The following is an 18,740-nucleotide window of genomic DNA, read 5'->3' on the forward strand; positions in this document are numbered from 1 at the left end:
GCAGATGAGTGGTTTGCATGATGTATAGCAAAAACAAAAGAACACTTTCGGTGCCACTAGTTCCAGTACTTTCAGAGGGGACTGTAGGTTTGTTTAGAAAAAAAATCAGTCTGTAACTAAACAAAATACACTAAGCAAACAGGTGATGAATTTCCTTAGTATTGGCAATAGAAGTAATGTTTACAACATTTCACATCATGTTAAGAATTTATAAGGGAGCTCATTAATGCGTTAAGCTTTTGAGGCTAATTTATTCATGCAAATGTAATTCAACGGCTCAGTGGGATGCGAAATTTGTTTTATATGTAGGTACCATGTATACGTATATACAGAACTAACTATACAATACATACGGGTGACAAATTAAAGGAAAAACCAGCATAAAGAAAGCTGTTGGGCCACTATGAGGTGCCAGAACATCTTCAAGATGCCTTGGTATCGATTCTACAAGTCTCTGGAACTGTACTGGTGAGATAAACACCATTCTTCCAGTAGATTTTCCCATCAGTTGGGATTTTTTGGTCATAGTGGTATAGAGCGCTGTCTAACTTTTTGCTCCAAAATCTCCCATACCATAGGTGTTTGTTTGGGTTGAGATCTGGTGACTGAGATTGATTTACTAGCGTATGATTTACATTATTTTCATACTCCTCACGGCATTCATTGACCCTCATGCCCTGTGGCTGAGGGTGGAGTCATCCTTGAAGAGACCACTACTATGAGGATAGATAGGATCAAGATGATCAGTTAGACGACTAGCTAGGACAGTTAGAGATTGTTATCTCTTTAACCACATGAAGCTTTGACGCTTTGGATTGCCGAGTTGACATTTTCAATTTTCTCCTTCATTTTTTAAAAAAGTTTTCTTCCTTTTGGTCTGCTTCTTCATTGCTGCCTTCTTTTCACATTTAATTCTGTTAAGGTGCCTGGTATTGGTCGCCTGTTGACGTGACCGGGCCACCATCATACAGCAGATCTGCAAGGGTCATCTGATGAATGCAGGTGATGGAAGCAGGTGAGCTGATTCCTACTTACACTACAGGACTCGAGAGCATCAAAATGAACTGATGAGAAAAGTGAGGATTGTAAGATGAAATGATGCGAATATGAAGCCTGACCGACTCCTTTATAGTTTCTTTGTTTTCTAACAGAAAGGACTTCTGGCAAGTCTGCCATTTTCCAATTGCTCAAGATGGACTGAAATGATTTGGGAGGCTCAGGTGAGGTGGTTTGATCTTTACCGATTTGGGCCCTCTAGGCCTGATCAGCGAGCTTCTTCTTCCAGGAGAGCTGCACACCCCTCCCATTCTTCCTCTTTTTTAATATGGTGTTCGCAGCACCCCGAGGGTGTTGTGTTCACTCTTCCTTGCTCGCAAGGCAGATATGAGACTGTATAGAACATAACCCATGGAAGGAAGGAAATGTTAACATGGGCACTTATCGACCCATGTCCATGTCCAGCTAGAGGGGATGGCAGCTTTAGTGCAAATGAAAAGCTACAAATGAATGGACTCCTAGAAACAACGTTAGGTGTTATTGGAAAACTAAGTCGTGGCTGGATGCAGTGCTTCTCTATTCATCATCTAATTACACCTAATATGGTTCTGGTGTAGAACCGTTACCATACTGGGATTTTCTTGAGCATAGTCCATCAATTTGCATCTTTTGTTACAGTTTTTCCTCTTTACCCATTTTGCCCTTATAATTCCATTGTTTAATTAATAGACATCACAAGCCGCTGCTCAATTTTGGTGCCAGGTACATTAAAGGTGTGGTGAACGTTTTGTGTCAGTTTGGTCTCATTTCACCTTCTGGACAACAGAAGGAAGGTACACGTTAATTATTCATGAATTAGTATAATCTCCCTGTCTGGCTTCAGTCCTAATCTATTTGGATGGAATTTGTGTAGAGCAACTCTGGAACCACACCCTAATCCAAGCCATTTCCAAAGCCTGAGTTTGAATGTAACCTGAAGAAAATATCCTCTGTGTTTACTTCAAGCTATGAACTGTGAGAGCTCACAGTCAAAGGTGCACTTAGGTGAGAATGAGTAAGTCAAGACAGCTTAGAGGGTATAGCTTGTATATCATTTCCCTTATCACCTCAGTATGGTGGAATGGGTGTACGCTGAGACGGAATTTATGCTTGGTCCTCTGGATAATGGGATCTATTGTATGATGCAATGGGATGAGGAGGGTCTGAAATGACAGCAGTGTGGCACCATGAAGGCCACCCACTGAGGAACGTATTAACATTCAAATTTGAATAATTCTGCCATGGGCCACATGACAGTCATAACTAGTCAATGTACGAAACTGATGGTCGCTTTCTTGATGTTCCCCAGTATCCCATTGCTGTGTTACTTGTAAATATTGTATGATTCTCATTTCAGAAACCACCCCAAGCACATTACCACTGATATGAATTGAGAAAAAGATGAGCGTGACAGGCAGCAGGACATACTGAGTCTGGGTCACTGATGGACACTTGCTCAGAAAAGCGCACTTTGGGGGGATTGGTTCGCAGGCGAGCTTTCTTGGCTGCACTTATGAAGGCGGATTTAGGCGACTAAGGGAACAAGACAGAGAGAGAGAGAGAAAAAAGAAGTGAATTACTTCATTTCATGTGATCATAAAGATTTTCACATAAAGCATTGTGTGCGATTTTAATCTGTAAGATGTTCTCTGGACAGCAGAGGACCGTAATAGCATGCAACGTTCATGTTACACGAGTAACTTTGAACAAATTCTACTTTTACTCCGGTAACACTTATACTAATACCAGTGACACACAGTGTGACAAGTGAGCATTTTCATTATCCTTTCGTTAAATGTGTATAGAGACATTACAAAGATATAGCAGAGATTGTTGGCGTCTCTGGTGAATGTTAGCTTGCTGTGCTAATCTGCCAACAGAGCTAGTATGAAGCCTAGCATCTAACGTGTAAATCAAACAACCAAGTCAAATCAGTTTTCACACTGATTTGTGGATTATTTAATTTGGGTTTAACTAGTTAGCTTTAAAAGCTATGTAGCGACTATCTTTTCTCATCAGGACTTTTATAAACAAACAAACCGACCACTGGACAGTGCATGGCCACAAACTGCAACAGTAACGTTCGCGCCATGACTGCAAGAGACAAACTACAAACGACCCAAGGGACTTATCGCATGCTAGTTTGAACATAAGGTAAAGTAGTATAGAGAAAAAAGTATCCCGAATGCCTCAGCATTCCCAGTATTAAAAGCATTGTGTACTAGCATTAACGATGACAACGTTAGCTAGCAAAGAATGCTATGCATATTTTTTTCTTCACAGACAGGTGTTCTTTATATGATATTATACATATGTTTTATGCATTTATTTGTCATTTTTGTCTATATTTATTTACACTGATTGGTTTTGATCTCATCAACAACATCATCATCATCATTGCATGTTTACAAATTTGAAACCGAGCCTTATTTCAAGTAATACGCTACTTAAATTGTTTTTCACTAGATACTTTTGCACCTACTCTAGTAGTTATTCCAATTACTACTTATACTTTCACTCAGACACACCTATTATGGTTCTGTGTTTGTGTTTTAAAGGTCTCATACAATAGATTTAAAACACTTTAACGTGCTCATGATTTAAATCGCAGCATATCCTTGTTTGCCCCAGTGTCAAAAAACGACCCGTTCGATGATCCGTTCTAAAGGATTCGTTCTAAACCCCTCCTTTCAGAAAGCATACTCTGCTCTGATTGGTCAGATGTCCTAGTCTGTTGTGATTGGTCTACCGCTGTCAGGGTGTCGAAAAGGAAACGCCCACTACCGTAACGAGTTTCAGCTACATCTGAGTAAAATGAAGACCAGAGGCGGGGCTTTTTGTTACAAACGTGCGTTGGTTAGTACAGGAAGTAAAATCTGGAATCACTAACGACTCGATTCAGCTGTTCAGAATCGCTTCCTTCTTTTGGGAGTCGATGACTCTGTTTGTCGTGCGCTTTGATTTTTGAAACTTTGCAGACTTTTTACATTCATAAACAGTGACGTGACACGCTACACGGAAGGTAATATTTGAAAAACCATAATAGGTGCACTTTAAGTGTTATTATTTTTCTAAACGTAATGGAGCTTTCTCACGAAGATCTTTGGCTAACGGTCATATGAAACAAATCGCAATTCTGCTAAAAAAAAAAAAAAAAAAAAAATTCACATTAAAGTTTCATTACATGCATGAATGCACAAGACTCCATAATTAGGCAAAGATGGCAATTCATGATGTTATTGTACATAGAGCAGCCCCGCCCACCACCACCAATTAAATAAAGTAATTCCAAATAATGTCTGAAGAGATGGCTTAGCAATAAAAGTCGCTGTTGTGTGAAAAACATATGGTATCATTGATGAAATGGATGATGCTGTCACCTGTAGAGGCTGTAACACAGTGAGAAAAATTGAATCGTTGCAATTCCTGTAAAGAGAGAGATAGGAGGAAGTCAGTGAGGGGCAATAAATCAAAATGAACCTAGCTGAAATAAACTATCTTGTCTGATGCAGACTCAGAGAATATGCAATGCATAAAACATAGTCAGTTATGTATCATGACAGTGCCCTTCCATGTTTGGTGACAATAAAGGATGTTACCTTACAAGGTCTATGACTCTCTCCCTGGGTGCGTCACTGACGTTCTCCTCGTTGATGACTAGGATCTGATCGCCAGCAAAAAGCTTGCTCTCAGATGGTCCGTCTGCAAGTCAACATACAGAAGGTGTGTATTTTATTAAATTTTTTTTTTTTTTTTTGGCATCGTGGCTGTGGAAGATTATTTGTTCTCAATACCTGCTCATGAAGCCACCAATTGGATCACCTCTACCTTAATGGTATAGCAATTCAATTAGAATTGTAATGATATACTTTGGGTGATTGAGTGTAAGTGCGATGCACAGTGCACCTGAGACATTCAAATACGAGTATACAATAAAACAAGCAGTCACTTTTAGCGTAGATGAGATTGGGTGGCCTGGTGGAGCAGACGACTGCTGTGTCCCAGTGGGCTGCAGACGTCTGGTCCCCAGGTCCTGCTAGAGACACGTGTCCTACCCGCTGAGACAGAGCGTACAATGACCGGCCGTTCGCTGCCGGCAATGAAGCCAAAGCCGTGGATCGGGTGGCGCTGGATGCAGACCTGTCGAGCTATGCCAGACGTCAGGCTACCACTGTCCATGCCATCCTGACACTCTTCTAACATTGGAGGACTGGGACAAAACAGCATAAGAGTTAACTCTTACTTAACAATGTCCCGTTGACCCAGGCATTTGATTCTGTAGCAAAATAGTTATTTAAAAAAAATCTTGTTTTTAAATCTTAATTATTAGCAATGTATACTACCCTGATGTGTATGGCTGCAAAATCCAAACATGCACAAGCATCCTCCTAAAGGCGTGCGTGCTCAAGGGTCAAATTTCATGTACAAAATCTTTCAAATGTAAATAGTATTAAGTATCATAACGTAACACAGTAGCATAAATAAAATAGTGCCTAAATCTCAATAAATATAACTGATAACGAATCCCAATTGAAGTCATTTTGTACTGGGGACAGACATGACACTTTAAATCCACATCAGCGTTTTAAACACGTATGGTAATCGAGAGATAATCAGAAGCATTGGTAGTTTTTAAAAAAAATTATTTTATTTTTGTTGATGTATTTTTTACACCATTTACGAGCTGTCTTCACTGAGTGTGTTAGGATTAGGATTAGTGTTAGTAATGACAGCTACAGCCGGTAAATGTTCTAAAATCTCACAACATAATTAGAGTTTTATATAAGTAATGTTACGCTACAATAATCTGGTCATATCGGTGTGTGTGTGTGTGTGTGTGTGACACACATCCAGCTTCGCAGGAAAGGAAACCTGCTGGACGCTCTGTTGTGCCGTGTTAAAGCCATCGTGATGCAATAGTTTTATCATTACAGACACCGCCATGAGAGATTAACACCAGAGATATAAGTGATATTTTCTTTTTTTTTAGAAAGCATTTGGATTAGTTTCTTACCAGTGAGCTATTATATGAAACACACTACACGTTCAAAAAGTAGCGAAGGCATGTCCCCAGCATAATTTACACCTATGTTGGTTATAATAAATAATAGATAATCGGTTTTTGTTCATGTTATTCGTCACCAAAATAATACAAAGTGTATTTCAGCCTTTTCATATTCTGCCAATGACTAAACTTCCCAGGTAGTGCTAATGTGGCTACTATGAAATGATAGTTAGTAGTGTTGTTAGCAGTATGCTAGCTAGCAGAACTAGCCTGCGGTGTAACGCTTGCTAGTGTTTTCTTGTTAAACATCACAGCATAGATGGTTTCATAAACACGTGAATGTGACTTGAATGTGAATGAAAGCTATTAGTAGTGGTGGCAATATCATACGAGAGCATTCCGTTCGATCCTAATTGTCAGTTTTATTCGAGAGTTAGCACTTTTAATTTGCTAAATAAACCATGCTGGATAATCAACATTTGGAGCTAGGTTTTTTAGTCCTAAATGAGGTTAGCATTACATGGTCGCTCAAAGGATCCATTTGCTTAAATCACAGCTGTTGTTGTGTTTGTATAGAGAGGATTTTTCTTTTGCCGTCCTCTGCTTTATTAGGTATGATAATGAAGTTATTTACAATGCTTATTTTCTGCCCACACTGTGAGAATGTACGAGTACGACATAACGCTTCCTCGCATACTGTAATTAGGCTCTTCTAACCCACTTTGCATTTAATATTAACTAAGCTGCTCACCTGTCACATTCTTTTGGGTGTCCATCCTGGACCTGGGCCATGCCCTGACAGGAGAGGACAGGATGGAGTAGTGTTCCTTTGCCACAGGATCTCTCTGTTTCGCACTCATTCACCTGCAGAGGAGAATCGCAAAGAAAACGGATCAACACGGGTAAATGAAGAGGTTTATTTCTGAAATAATGCCACAGTTTAAGGCAAGAAAGCCATGGAAGGTTCTAGGAGGTGTCTTCGGAAAAGCATTTACATTTAACTAAGGGTGGGTGTTGGGGTAAAATAAAATAAATCACATACTTGAAGACATTTCTATGATATAGGTGTTAATTTTATATATATATATATATACACTGTGTATTACTGAGCCAGTGTCACCGTTTGTGGATTTCTTTATTAATCCTCTTGCCCACCTTCTAGAACCTTCTCACATTCCAGACAGCAATCATATCCTCAACGCTTTACAAGAGATAACGGATCCAGACAATTGGTATTTGGTGACTAGGACTACAGGCTCTTCGATATTTAATTTTTTTTGAATGGTAGACCATTTGAAAGCTCATCGTCTTGCGGGAATTCATTCTTCAGTTAACAGAATGGACATTAAACAATAATGTGTTTCTTTTTCAGGATCAACTGTACATTCAAGTACATGGCACAGTGATGGGAGCATGCTATGCACCGAATTATGCTAATTTATTTCTTGGTTTATGGGAGAATAAATGTCTATCGATCTGTGTATACCAATAAAATTTTATTCTGCGGGCGGTATGTAGATGACGTTTTATGTTTTCGGATAAGCACGAAGGATTAATTTTTCTTTTTCCTTTTTTTTTTTTTTTTTTTTTTTAAACTACATTAATAACAATAATGGAAACGTTAAATGAAGTATTGATTACTCACAAAACCAAATTGTTTTTTTTTTTCAGACTTGATTTCAAGGTGGAAAGATGGGAGATGGTAGTTGTCTGTACATCACTGTATATAGAAAGCCAAACGATAGAAATACCCTATATTAAGAGCTGATAGTTTCCACCTGAAATGGCTAAAAGACAATACCCCTTTTGGACCATTTCAAGGTCTCAGACACATTTGTGCTACACATTGTGAATTTTAAGTACAGGTCAATGTATTCATGGAGTGTTTTATATGGAGGGGATATCAGAAAAAGGTTGTTCAAGGTGGTCGTGATAGAGCCTTTTTAACATCTAGAACTGAATGCCTATGAACTGCACAAATAAAAGAAAAAAACAGCAAAAAAAAAATTTCCAATGTCATGCCAAGTGACCTCATTTTAAAGGACGTTTTTATATTACAGTAAGTCGTTGATCAATTTTAATACACAATATGTAATTTATTGGTCATTGTGTAGTTGTGGTTGCTTCTACATTGGCAGATCTAAGAGGCCCTTGAAGGACAGGGTCTCGGAACACGTCAGAAAACAGACTATGGATTACCCCATGGCACCCCATAGCGCATAACAGCAACCCAGACAGTCTTGTAGTGGAAGCATTAGGAACAATAAATAAAAATGTACAAGGTGGAGATTGTTTGAAATTATTATTACAAAGGGAAACGTTTTATGTACATCAGATGAAGGTTACGGACTTTCGTGGTCTGAATGAAGAAATTGATTCTTTTCTCCGAAGCAACTCATTTATTTTTCCAATGCATGGTGTTGAATTTCCATCCATTTTCTGTACCGCTTATCCTTAATGTGTCGTGGAGAACTCGAGGCATGGGCGACACCCTGGACAGGGTGCCAATCCATCGCAGGGCACATTCGCACACCCATTCATACACTACGGACTCTTTTGGACATGACAATCAGACTACAGCATGTCTTTGGACTGGAGGACGAAACCGGAGTACCCGGAGAAATTACATTACGTCCCCGGTTTTTAATATGGCTATTATGAAATAGACATTTAAAGAAAGGCTTTTTCATCATTTCCATTGGACACGTGCCTTGGATCACCTTTTTTGGATTTGAATTTTTCCCCAAGCAAAGAGCACCTTCAAACATTCTCCATAGAACTTCTGAGCAAGTTTGAGTTCAGTGAAACTCTTGAAAGTGAATGTCGGCAGAAATCAAGTATTTAACACTGAAATGGAAGAAAATAAGTGTGTTACGAGATGATTCGGAAGATCCGGCACAAAATTTGAGCATCACCTGCTTCCAATCAGTGTTGATAGAAAAACTTGGACATATAGTAGTGTTGGGTCGGAGTCCACCTTTGTTGAGTTCGAGTCGAGACCAAGTCCTTAATGGCTGAGTCCGAGTCGAGTCAGACCGGGTTCAGAAATTTCAATTGCAATTGTAAACTCTGAGCTGTTAAATTAATATTTTAACCTTCACAAACCAATGGCAACATAAATGTAACAAAAAATACCACTATTACATCTTACCATATTTTTATTTGAATATGTCATCAGCACCTCAACTAGTTTCCTATCAATAAAATGGTTTCGAAGAAAAAAAAAAAAGGGATATAGAGGTATATATGCAGAACTTTTATTATATTACAAGTGTATAAAAATACAAATGAAGCTGTTTGGTTATTGTATCGCACTATATCGTGTCCTCCAGTTGGAGATGGACATTTCAGTGATTTGATGCGTCTTCCCCACAGTTTTATAGTCTGAGAGGGAGAGAGAGTACAGAGTAGACTTATATTTAGCAGCAGGTCATAACAACAAACTTCATGCTTTATTACTGTTTTTAATCTGTGTATGTATGGCAACAAACTCATTTCTGAACACAGCTCGGATCTTCTAACTTTTTTCATTTTAATTCCTAAAAAAATAAAATCCCTATCAGCAGGGTTTATGATATTTACTACGTTAAGAAGTACATTTCACATTTTATATGAAATTCAAGACTGGAATCGCCAAATGCCAATGTTTAGGGGTGGACGATGTGATACTACGAGCTTATTTCACGATAACGATGCGTTTTCTCAGGTAGGTCTATCAGTAGTATTCAAGTAAGGTTTAAAGTGCGTGCATACAGAAAGCCCCCTGGTCAGGCCGGGAGACATTCCTTCATTCATTTCTTGTTATATTAATTTTATCTTTCTTTTCATGTTACACATGTTATACATAGTATCTAGACTGTTAATCATCCGGGGCTGAGCCCAGATTCTTGTCCATCAAAAAACTTTTAAAAACATGCGTCTAAATAGACTTACCACGCATTCTTTTCTTGCATGTGAGGTCGAATTGCTTTAAAAATATTCAAATTGGACAAAAGGTTATCATAAAACTGGCCTCAGGTGATAGAGATCACTGTTTGCAGGACTTCTAGATGGATAAAATATCAAACTTTTTGGCTATCTAACACGAGAGTAGTGTCGCTAGCCAATGGGAAGCACAGCTAAGCTATTAGTGTATGTGTTTAGCTGCTACAGCGCCATGAAAAGTACATTATCGTTCCTTATGCTCTGCTCATAACATGTTCACGTAACTTCGAACTCATATAGATATTTACACACCTTGTTTTCCTGCTCAGCATCACAGGATGTTAGTGTTTCAGTTTTAACCCCTTTAAGATACAAAATCACAACACTGCCGTCTTCTTGGACTGACGGTCAGTGGTGTAGTGACAAACAAGTGGAGAATTATTCTGGGCTAACTCTACAACCCCGATTACAAAGAAGTTGGGACAGTATTGATAATGTTAATAAAAACAATGAGGATTGACTTGTATTTAAACAACAAAAAAAGTATAAAGACAAGGTATTTGATGTTTTACCTAATCAACAGCATAATTTTTTTTGAAGATAAACGATTATTTTAAATTGATGCACGCAACACGTTCCCAAAAAGGTGGGACAGGGGCATGGGCGTAGAATCTGTGGGGGATTTTTTTTTAATAAAACGTAAATTCTTCCCTCGCACTTTTTCACTGACCATGGCCAAGTTGCGTATCTTTGATTTCTATACATGTACATGTCTATAAGTCTTTATGTGACCTGACGTTGCCATGACAATTTGTCACTCATGTCACGCGTCACGTCCATGCTCACACCCGCGCTGAGCGCTCGGAGGTCGCGATGAGCGAAAAGCGGCAAAAAAACAGCGCAAGTTCTTTTGGCACGTGGTATTCGTGTTGCACAATTATGAATAATTTGCTACACATTTCTTTTTAAACGCTGCCGATTTCCATTGATGAACAATTAGCTAGATTTTCTGGTAATATTAGCCTACCCGCAGTCCCCCACACAAAAAATAGAAAAAAAACATCTTTGTTTACACTCTTTTTTTTTTTTAACTAACTAAACAAGAAAATCAATAACATGTGGAACTTGTGGAATTCTGCAACGATTTCACGACATAAGCACAACCCTCCAGACTGTTGATCTTGATTTGTGTGTGGCTGAAGATTTGTTAAGATCGTTGAGGGATTTTGTGGCAGAGAACCGCAATCAGTTGGACAGTTCTGAGGCAATGGCAAAACATCAGTATCTGTTGTGTACAAAGCAGATTCTCAACGCCAAAGAGAGTCTGGCGTTGCAAAAAGCACAGTGACAAAGCCACAGAGCCAGACCAAAACACGTCAGGCCAGGATCTGTGTTCATCTAGTTTATTTATACTGGTGATTGACCAGACTGGAGGCGGATCTGAACCGGCAATTCACTTCATATGACAATGTAAACCAGCACTTTGGCTTTTTAAATAACGTTCTCTCCCTGACTCCAGAAGTGCTGCGTGTGTCTGCAACAAAATTGTAAAATAAATACTGCAGTGATCTGGAAATGAACTTGTTAGATGAACTACTACATTATAAAGCACTCATCCGTAATAAATCCGACACCACTGCAAGAATGCTCATCAAGATAACAAATGCAAACAGTGAGCGGTCATTCTCAAAACTGGCCTTGGTAAAAATCAGGCTGGGATTTGTCATGGTACAGGAGCGTCTCTGCCGTCTAACTCTAATGTCTATCGAGAGTGACATTCTCCAAAAATTGGATTTTGCTGACATTATTAAGGACTTCTCAGCAAGAAAAACAAGGAAGAACAAATTCTGAAGGTAGGCAATTTGAATTTGTTTGCTCATGAGCACATGAGGATATTTGCCTAGTGGACTAATGCCCTAGTGACATTTTTATTAGGGGTAGGAGAGCCTACTCTAATGCTGTCGCCCAGGGGCCTCTGGTTATCTAAAGGCGCCCCTGGTTAACACAGGCCAAATTCCCTTAGTCATTCATAACAATGGGTAAGACCAAGGAATATAGCTGTGATGTGCGGAAAAAGGTTGTTGAGCTTCACAAAATGGGGCGTGTCTATAAGAAAATAGCACAAGCATTGAAAATGCCCATTTCCACCACCAGGGCAATGATTAAGAAGTTCCAGTCAACTGGAGATGTTATGAATCGAGCTGGAATTGGACGTGTGTCTATATCGTCTCAACGCACTGTGAAGAGGATGGTTCGAGTGAATAAAAAATCTCCAAGGATCACAGCTGGAGAACTGCAGAAGTTAGTTGTGTCTTGGGGTCAGAAAGTCTCCAAAACTACAATCCGAAGTCACCTACATCACCACAAGCTGTTTGGAAGGGTTTAAAGTAAAAAGCCTCTACTCTCATCCAAAAACAAACTCGAGCGTCTTCAGTGTGCAGACACTACTGGAACTTCAAATGGGATCGGGTTCGATGGTCAGATGAAACCAAAATCGAGCTTTTTGGTAATAAACACAGAGGTGGTTTTGGTACACAGAGAGGTAGCCATATGGAAAAGTACCTCATGTCCACGGTTAAATATGGAGGAGGATCTTTAATGTTTTGGGGCTGTTTTTCTGCCAGAGGACCTGGACATTTTGTTAGGATACATGGCATCATGGACTCTATCAAATATCAACAGATATTAAATGAAAACCTGACTGCCTCTGCCAGAAAGTTTCAAATGGGCCGTGGTTGGATCTTCCAGCAGGACAATGATCCAAAACATACATCAAAATCAACACAAAAATGGTTTACTGACCACAAAATCAAGGTCCTGCCATGACCATCCCAGTCCCCTGACCTGAACCCCATAGAAAACCTGTGTGGTGAACTGAAGAGGAGAGTCCACCAGCACGGACCTCGAAATGTGAAGGATCTGGAGAGATTCTGTATGGAGGAACGCTCTCAGATCCCTCGCCATGTATTCTCCAACCTCATCAGGCGTTATAGGAGAAGATTTATTTTTGGATAAAGCTGTGTTTTGTTTGCAATTGTTTAATATCCATGAGAGCAGAGTATTTTGTAAATTTGTGAACAAAAGATTAAAAAGTTAAACAATAAAGACACTTTTTCATAGCCTTCTTTGCTCATATTTACCAAGTGTGCCAATATTAATGGAGGGCGCTGTATATCTCTCTATAATACTTTATATTCAAACATACTGCTGTATAAATATCAGTCTATCAATATTCTGCTACTGACTCATGGTTGGCTTGCAGAGCAAAACAAACAAACAAAAAAAAAAACGCAGAGGAGATTCACACAGACACCTTGCCATCCATCAAGTGCCTGCAATGTCTGTAAGCTATTAGCCATGTCAATATGCTCCTTAAAATCATACTGATGAGACTACATAAATATCTGTTATAAGAAGCCAACACTGGACGGTTCTACAGAAACAGTAAATCTGATAACAACAAATTTGGTATGCAGTAGGGGTGTAATGTAAAGCCACTATCTGTGTATGTATTCTCCAAGTGTACTTCAATAATGTTCTGTCCTGAAATTGCACTCAAGTAAACACATCACATCATGTGAATGTTGGGGGGGGATCACATGAAAATGCAAGCACACGCTACATATGGTGAATGGTGAATAACGAAGAATTAGTGATGAAGTACATACTAGACGTAGCTGTATACTGTTTATACTGAGCATAATAAGTAACACATGAGGTCGATCAGAATGCCTGTGGGATAGAACGATTGTAGTTAGATCAGACTGGGGGAACTGGGCGTGGTTGCGAACTGGGGATTCTCATTTCCTTAATTGTACCTCCTTTTTTCATTTCCTTGTTTATTTTAGCTCCTCCCTCCAAAGGACAGGCGGAATCACGAAGAAACATTTAGCGGTTAAGGCTCGGGGTTACCGATCGGAAGATCAGGGGTTCAACCCCAGCACTGCCAAGCTGCCACTGTTGGGCCCTTGAGCAAGGCCCTTAATCCTCTCTGCTCCAGGGGGCGCTGTATCATGGCTGACCTGTGCTCTGACCCCAGCTTCCTGACATACTGGGGTATGCGAAGAAAATAATTTCACTGTGCTGTAACGTGTATATATATATGAATAACAAATGTTGTTGTTTTAGCCTAAACAAGATTCGACTCCTTACATCTCGGTTATGAAAATTTTATATCATTTATTGTGATTTTTTGGAGCGTATGTAGATCACACTCTTACATCACTTGCCGAAATGAAAAGCACCCGTGTATCGTATTTTACGGATGGTGGACGCCAATCGATTTCTGGGCCACGGGCTGAGAGATGTAGGATTGAGGAATCAAGGAGGCATCAGTTTTAGTCTGCAAACTAGGTTCTGAGTAGAGACCCTGAGCATACAGAGAAAGCTTTACATAATAAGCTGTATTCAAGAAAGAAAGAAAGAAACAAAAACTTGCACAAAGGTCTGAAATAAACATTTCAGTCACAGGCCAATTACTGCGGTAAGAGACCACATCCCAAGGGCACTGGCAAGCCAGATTGTTGCCATGGTTACCACCACACAGGCTTGATAGGAAGTGAGGGATGATGAATTGACCACATCAAATGATGGCTTCAGTTTCCCTTACAGACACAGAGATCACTAAAGAGAGTCTTTTAAGAACGGTTTGCCCCATTGTACTCTGAAGAGATGAAACTCAACATCTCTGACTTTTTGTTACAACCCAACCCTTGATGCCTCTATTCTTCACCAGAGCAGAAGACTTTTTTTTTGTTGTAAAACATGGGTAACTGAGTCTACAGAGACGCCATTGTATGATTTCCTCTCTTGCACACTGTTATACTTTAGTCTTAAAAGAGACTCGACAAATATTTCTTCTAGAATACAAATGCAGTCATGCTTTCGGCAGTCAACGTTACGCAAGCTGTTCATTCTTCTCTAGACATAAATTTTTGCACGGCCAGATGCTGTCCAATTTGTTGCGAGTCATTGACCGCCTGGGATCTTCTGTTTTGTGTGCCATGCAGTGAAATCACATAGCTCCCCCAAAACATTATACATTTACGTTTCTACCGGCGTAAGTAGATCCAACTTCTTTACAAATCTCTCTATGTTCCACCCACAATGATTACCTCGTACAATTCAAAAGAGCACTCTTTAAGGAACAGCTTCAAATGGAAAAACCCATTTCCGAAACATCCGCATCCATGATTGAGGACATGAAGCCCGAAACACAGACAGCTTGCATGTCATTACTCGTTTGCTGTCAGTCAGAATTGGCCATGGAGCTAGAAACCATTCTACGCTTGAAAGAATCCTGCATAGAAAACTCCTAGAATATTAAACCCGAAATCTGACATATTTGACACCACCTACGGTCAATTAGAGCATCGTTTCTTTTCGGAATAGCATTTATTCATTTGAACAGGTTTTCAGCCAGTAAACCGGAATTCAAAATCTGTTCATATTCAGCCGCTTAGAGACCGTCATATCTTATTGAAAGTTCCCCGAGTGACTCGACACTTTAAATACCTTTAATTTGACGAGCACACGAAGGAGTGAATCTACTGGATCGCATATTATTTTGACTGAGGGATTCCCCAGGACATAAAATAATAATAATAAAATAGGTCAAGCCCAAAATGGCAATAAATATTAAGCTTAACAACAAATCATTGGTCAGGAAATCTGCAAGAATGAAACAAATAGATAAAGTAACCTAGTATGTAGTTTCCCCTTTGGTTTCTTTAAATGTTTCAGCCTTGCGGGTAAACTTGCATACGAGTATTTTATTTTACTTTCGTTTGTTATTTTTGTTTTCACTTTATTTTCATGTGCTAGTTTGAATTTTACATCAAACGTCTGAATCATTCTCATGATTTCAACTTTTGCGTACAAGAAGACTATATACGGGAATTTCCCTGTTCCGTTTCTAGCTTTTCCCTCAAACGGTTCACTGCAGCAAACGTAAACCAGCATATGCTGGCACAGGAGGTCTCAGTACTGCATTTGTTTAATTCTTTTTTCTAATTTCATTCATTTTCTGAACAAAAACGTAATATTTTTTGCCGTTCGTTTGCCCAGGAGTGTACATAAATCTATCCAATTTGCAGACTTGTATATTAAAGACATGTGTGCGGTGCACAAAAAGGAGAGAGACAGACACGAAGTGGACATATTTACAAGATGTATTCAATTACAGTTACATAAAAATCCAGTTACATAAAAATCCTTGCTTACAAATGTCCAGATAGTCAAATAACAAGGCTGAATAGTGGCAGCAATTACCTTTTAATTAGGGTTATTTAGGGTTAGGGTTAGGGGGGTTAGGGGGTTAGGGTTAGGGGGGTTAGGGTTAGGGGGTTAGGGGGTTAGCGTTAGGGGGTTAGGGTTAGGGTGTTAACCCTGGGGTTAGGGTGTTAACCCTAACCCTTTCACCCTAACCCTTTGGTCAACCAGATTGCTGTATCACATGTTAATATGCTAATCATCTTATTCCATTTGGCCAACAACTTCATGTGTTATTCCTTGTTTTCATTTTCACAAAAAAAAAACTAATAAAAAAATTGTCGTCACAACAAAAATGGCAATTTTGCACCATGTGACCGCACCATGTTCAATGACATACAGTACTGTCAGATGATTTAGTGTACTGTAGTTTAGTTAGTTGAGCTTGGAGAGCTGGCTGGATTTATGCGTATATTATAAGAAGTTCTTTGAGTAATCAGATGTAAATCTGTTTGTTTTAAAACCATCCTGGGTGAATAACCCTACTACTCATGATGCATGCAACCAGGTGCAACCCTGCAGGAAACAGTTTAACACTCGGTGCTTTGCGAGATTCAATATTTGGCTTTGCTCCATTTTAGACCAAAATGGTAATTCTACAACCAACTCAAACATAAAGCAAACTAGTTTAAGGAGTTGCCTTCTCTCTCTGTGTGTGTGTGTGTGTGTGTGTGTGTGTCCTTTGATACTCCTTCGACACTCCTTCATCTTAAAAAAAATTTTCATCTGTATTATTCCCTTATCTCTATACCTCCTCCAGTGGAGGTTTAGAAACCATCCCGTGGTTGGCATTTCACTCTTGGCTAAGCAGAAATGAGAGCAGTAGATTGCAGTAGGTGGTTTTATAATACATCAGTAGAGAGGACAAACAAAAGCTGATAGGAATAAAATTTCAAGCCACATGCCTGGATCCTGCTAGAAGATGGCAGTCATTCACCTTCTCCACTGTACTGCATAAATGGCTCCCCTGCTAATGCCAGATGGTGTCCATTTAGCCTGAGCCATTAACTGAGTTCTCACTTCCGAGAGATGGCAGCTTAACACCAGTGATTGATGTTTTCGACGGAGGGGGTTTGGTCTGACTAGAAGTTGCACAGTTCATGATGATGTTTGCCAGGACAATAACGCAAGGCTTACGGTATACAGGTACATCTAAAAAAATTGAATATCGTGGAACTTTTCATATATTGTAGATTCATTACACATAAAGTGGAATATTTCAAGCCTTTTTTTTTTAATCTTGATGATTACAGTTTACAGAAATCAAAAATCCAGTATCTCTAAATATTGGAATAAAGAATTTATAATACAGAAATGTCGACCTGATGAAAAGTGTGTTAATTTATGCGCTGATACTCGGTCTGGGCTTTAATCCTTTTGCAGGAATTACTGTATCAGTGCGGCGTGGCATGGAGGCGATCAGCGTGTGGCGCTGCTGAGGTGTTCTGGAAGCCCGGGTTGCTTTGATAGCGGACTTCAGCTCGTCTGTATTGTCGGGTCTGATGTCTCTTGTAGATTCTCTATGGGGTTCGGGTCAGACGAGTCGGCTGCCAATCAAGCACAGTAACACCATGGTCAGAAACCAGTTACTAGAAGTTTTGGCACTGTGAACAGGTGTTGCGTCCTGCTGGAAAAGGAAATCAGCATCCTGTCAGCAGATGGCTCTAAAATCTCCTGGTAGACACTGCATTGACTCTCGACTTGAGAAAACACACTGGACCAACACCAGCAATTATTTAGTATTTATAAATAACACTAACCCTAGAGTTTTATTTGCATGTTGAAAAAGTTAGCTAAGCAAAATTTCGCAACTAGCTAACTTGAATGTTGTTGAGCTAGTTTTTAAAATGGGCAAATAAAACTCACGAATAATACAAAATAATTAGGCATAAGATCGATGCCGATGTTCCTGAGGCCATCTTGCCCGATGTCTAACTATACGAGACGTGAAACCTGACATAGTTTTTCCTGAGTCCTGAAGGCTTTTAGTCTGAGGCGCGATGCCATTTTGTCGTATCGCTGAGAACTGACACTGAAGTCTGAGGATGTACACCACACGGGGCGGATGACTCGTAACTTGACATCGACATGATCCGAATAAGTAATATTTCCATAAACACTGGTGTGCCATGAAAGCAGTCAAGAGGAAACCGACGTTACACTGCTGGAGTTGATGTTCATTTAATGTGAAATTGAGGTTACGGCTTCTGGCTCGAACTGTGCTGTCACTCTTTCAACCACAACAACAACAACAACAGGTGAGGAAACTCCATACCTCCACCAGCTCAACCCAAAATGCAGAGATTTTGAGACTTGTTTAATCAGAGAAAATATATAGTCTATAATGGTCTACCTTGGCTCAAATGATGGAAGAAAGCAGTATTTTAAGACGATGTGTGACTCTGAATACATCTAAGGCCGTACATTTGCTGGTATAACTATCACGCAAGCTTCCCACTGCTTGAGTGTGTTTGTGCCACCAGCATTGAAAAGAGAAAAAGCTGGC

The 18,740-nt window shown here is 39.6% G+C and overlaps 1 protein-coding gene and 1 long non-coding RNA gene across 2 annotated transcripts in view; both read right to left on the reverse strand.

Annotated features, from left to right (window-relative positions):
• Positions 1–4,737, reverse strand: part of frmpd3 (FERM and PDZ domain containing 3) — a 23,136-nt gene extending 18,399 nt beyond the window's left edge. Inside the window, exons 1-3 of the mRNA XM_047157059.2 lie at positions 4,635–4,737; positions 4,416–4,461; positions 2,464–2,568 (exon numbers count right to left, since the gene is read on the reverse strand). The gene's annotated coding sequence lies outside the window, so the exon portion shown is untranslated. The remainder of the gene's footprint in view (positions 1–2,463; positions 2,569–4,415; positions 4,462–4,634) is intronic.
• A 2,085-nt stretch (positions 4,738–6,822) lies between these two features.
• LOC128633507 (uncharacterized) overlaps positions 6,823–18,740 on the reverse strand; it is a 115,610-nt gene continuing 103,692 nt past the window's right edge. Inside the window, exon 3 of the long non-coding RNA XR_008396930.1 lies at positions 6,823–6,904. This is a non-coding gene — a long non-coding RNA (uncharacterized LOC128633507). The remainder of the gene's footprint in view (positions 6,905–18,740) is intronic.

This window comes from Ictalurus punctatus, chromosome 8 (genome assembly GCF_001660625.3).
Source record: "Ictalurus punctatus breed USDA103 chromosome 8, Coco_2.0, whole genome shotgun sequence".
NCBI classification, from domain to species: domain Eukaryota; kingdom Metazoa; phylum Chordata; class Actinopteri; order Siluriformes; family Ictaluridae; genus Ictalurus; species Ictalurus punctatus.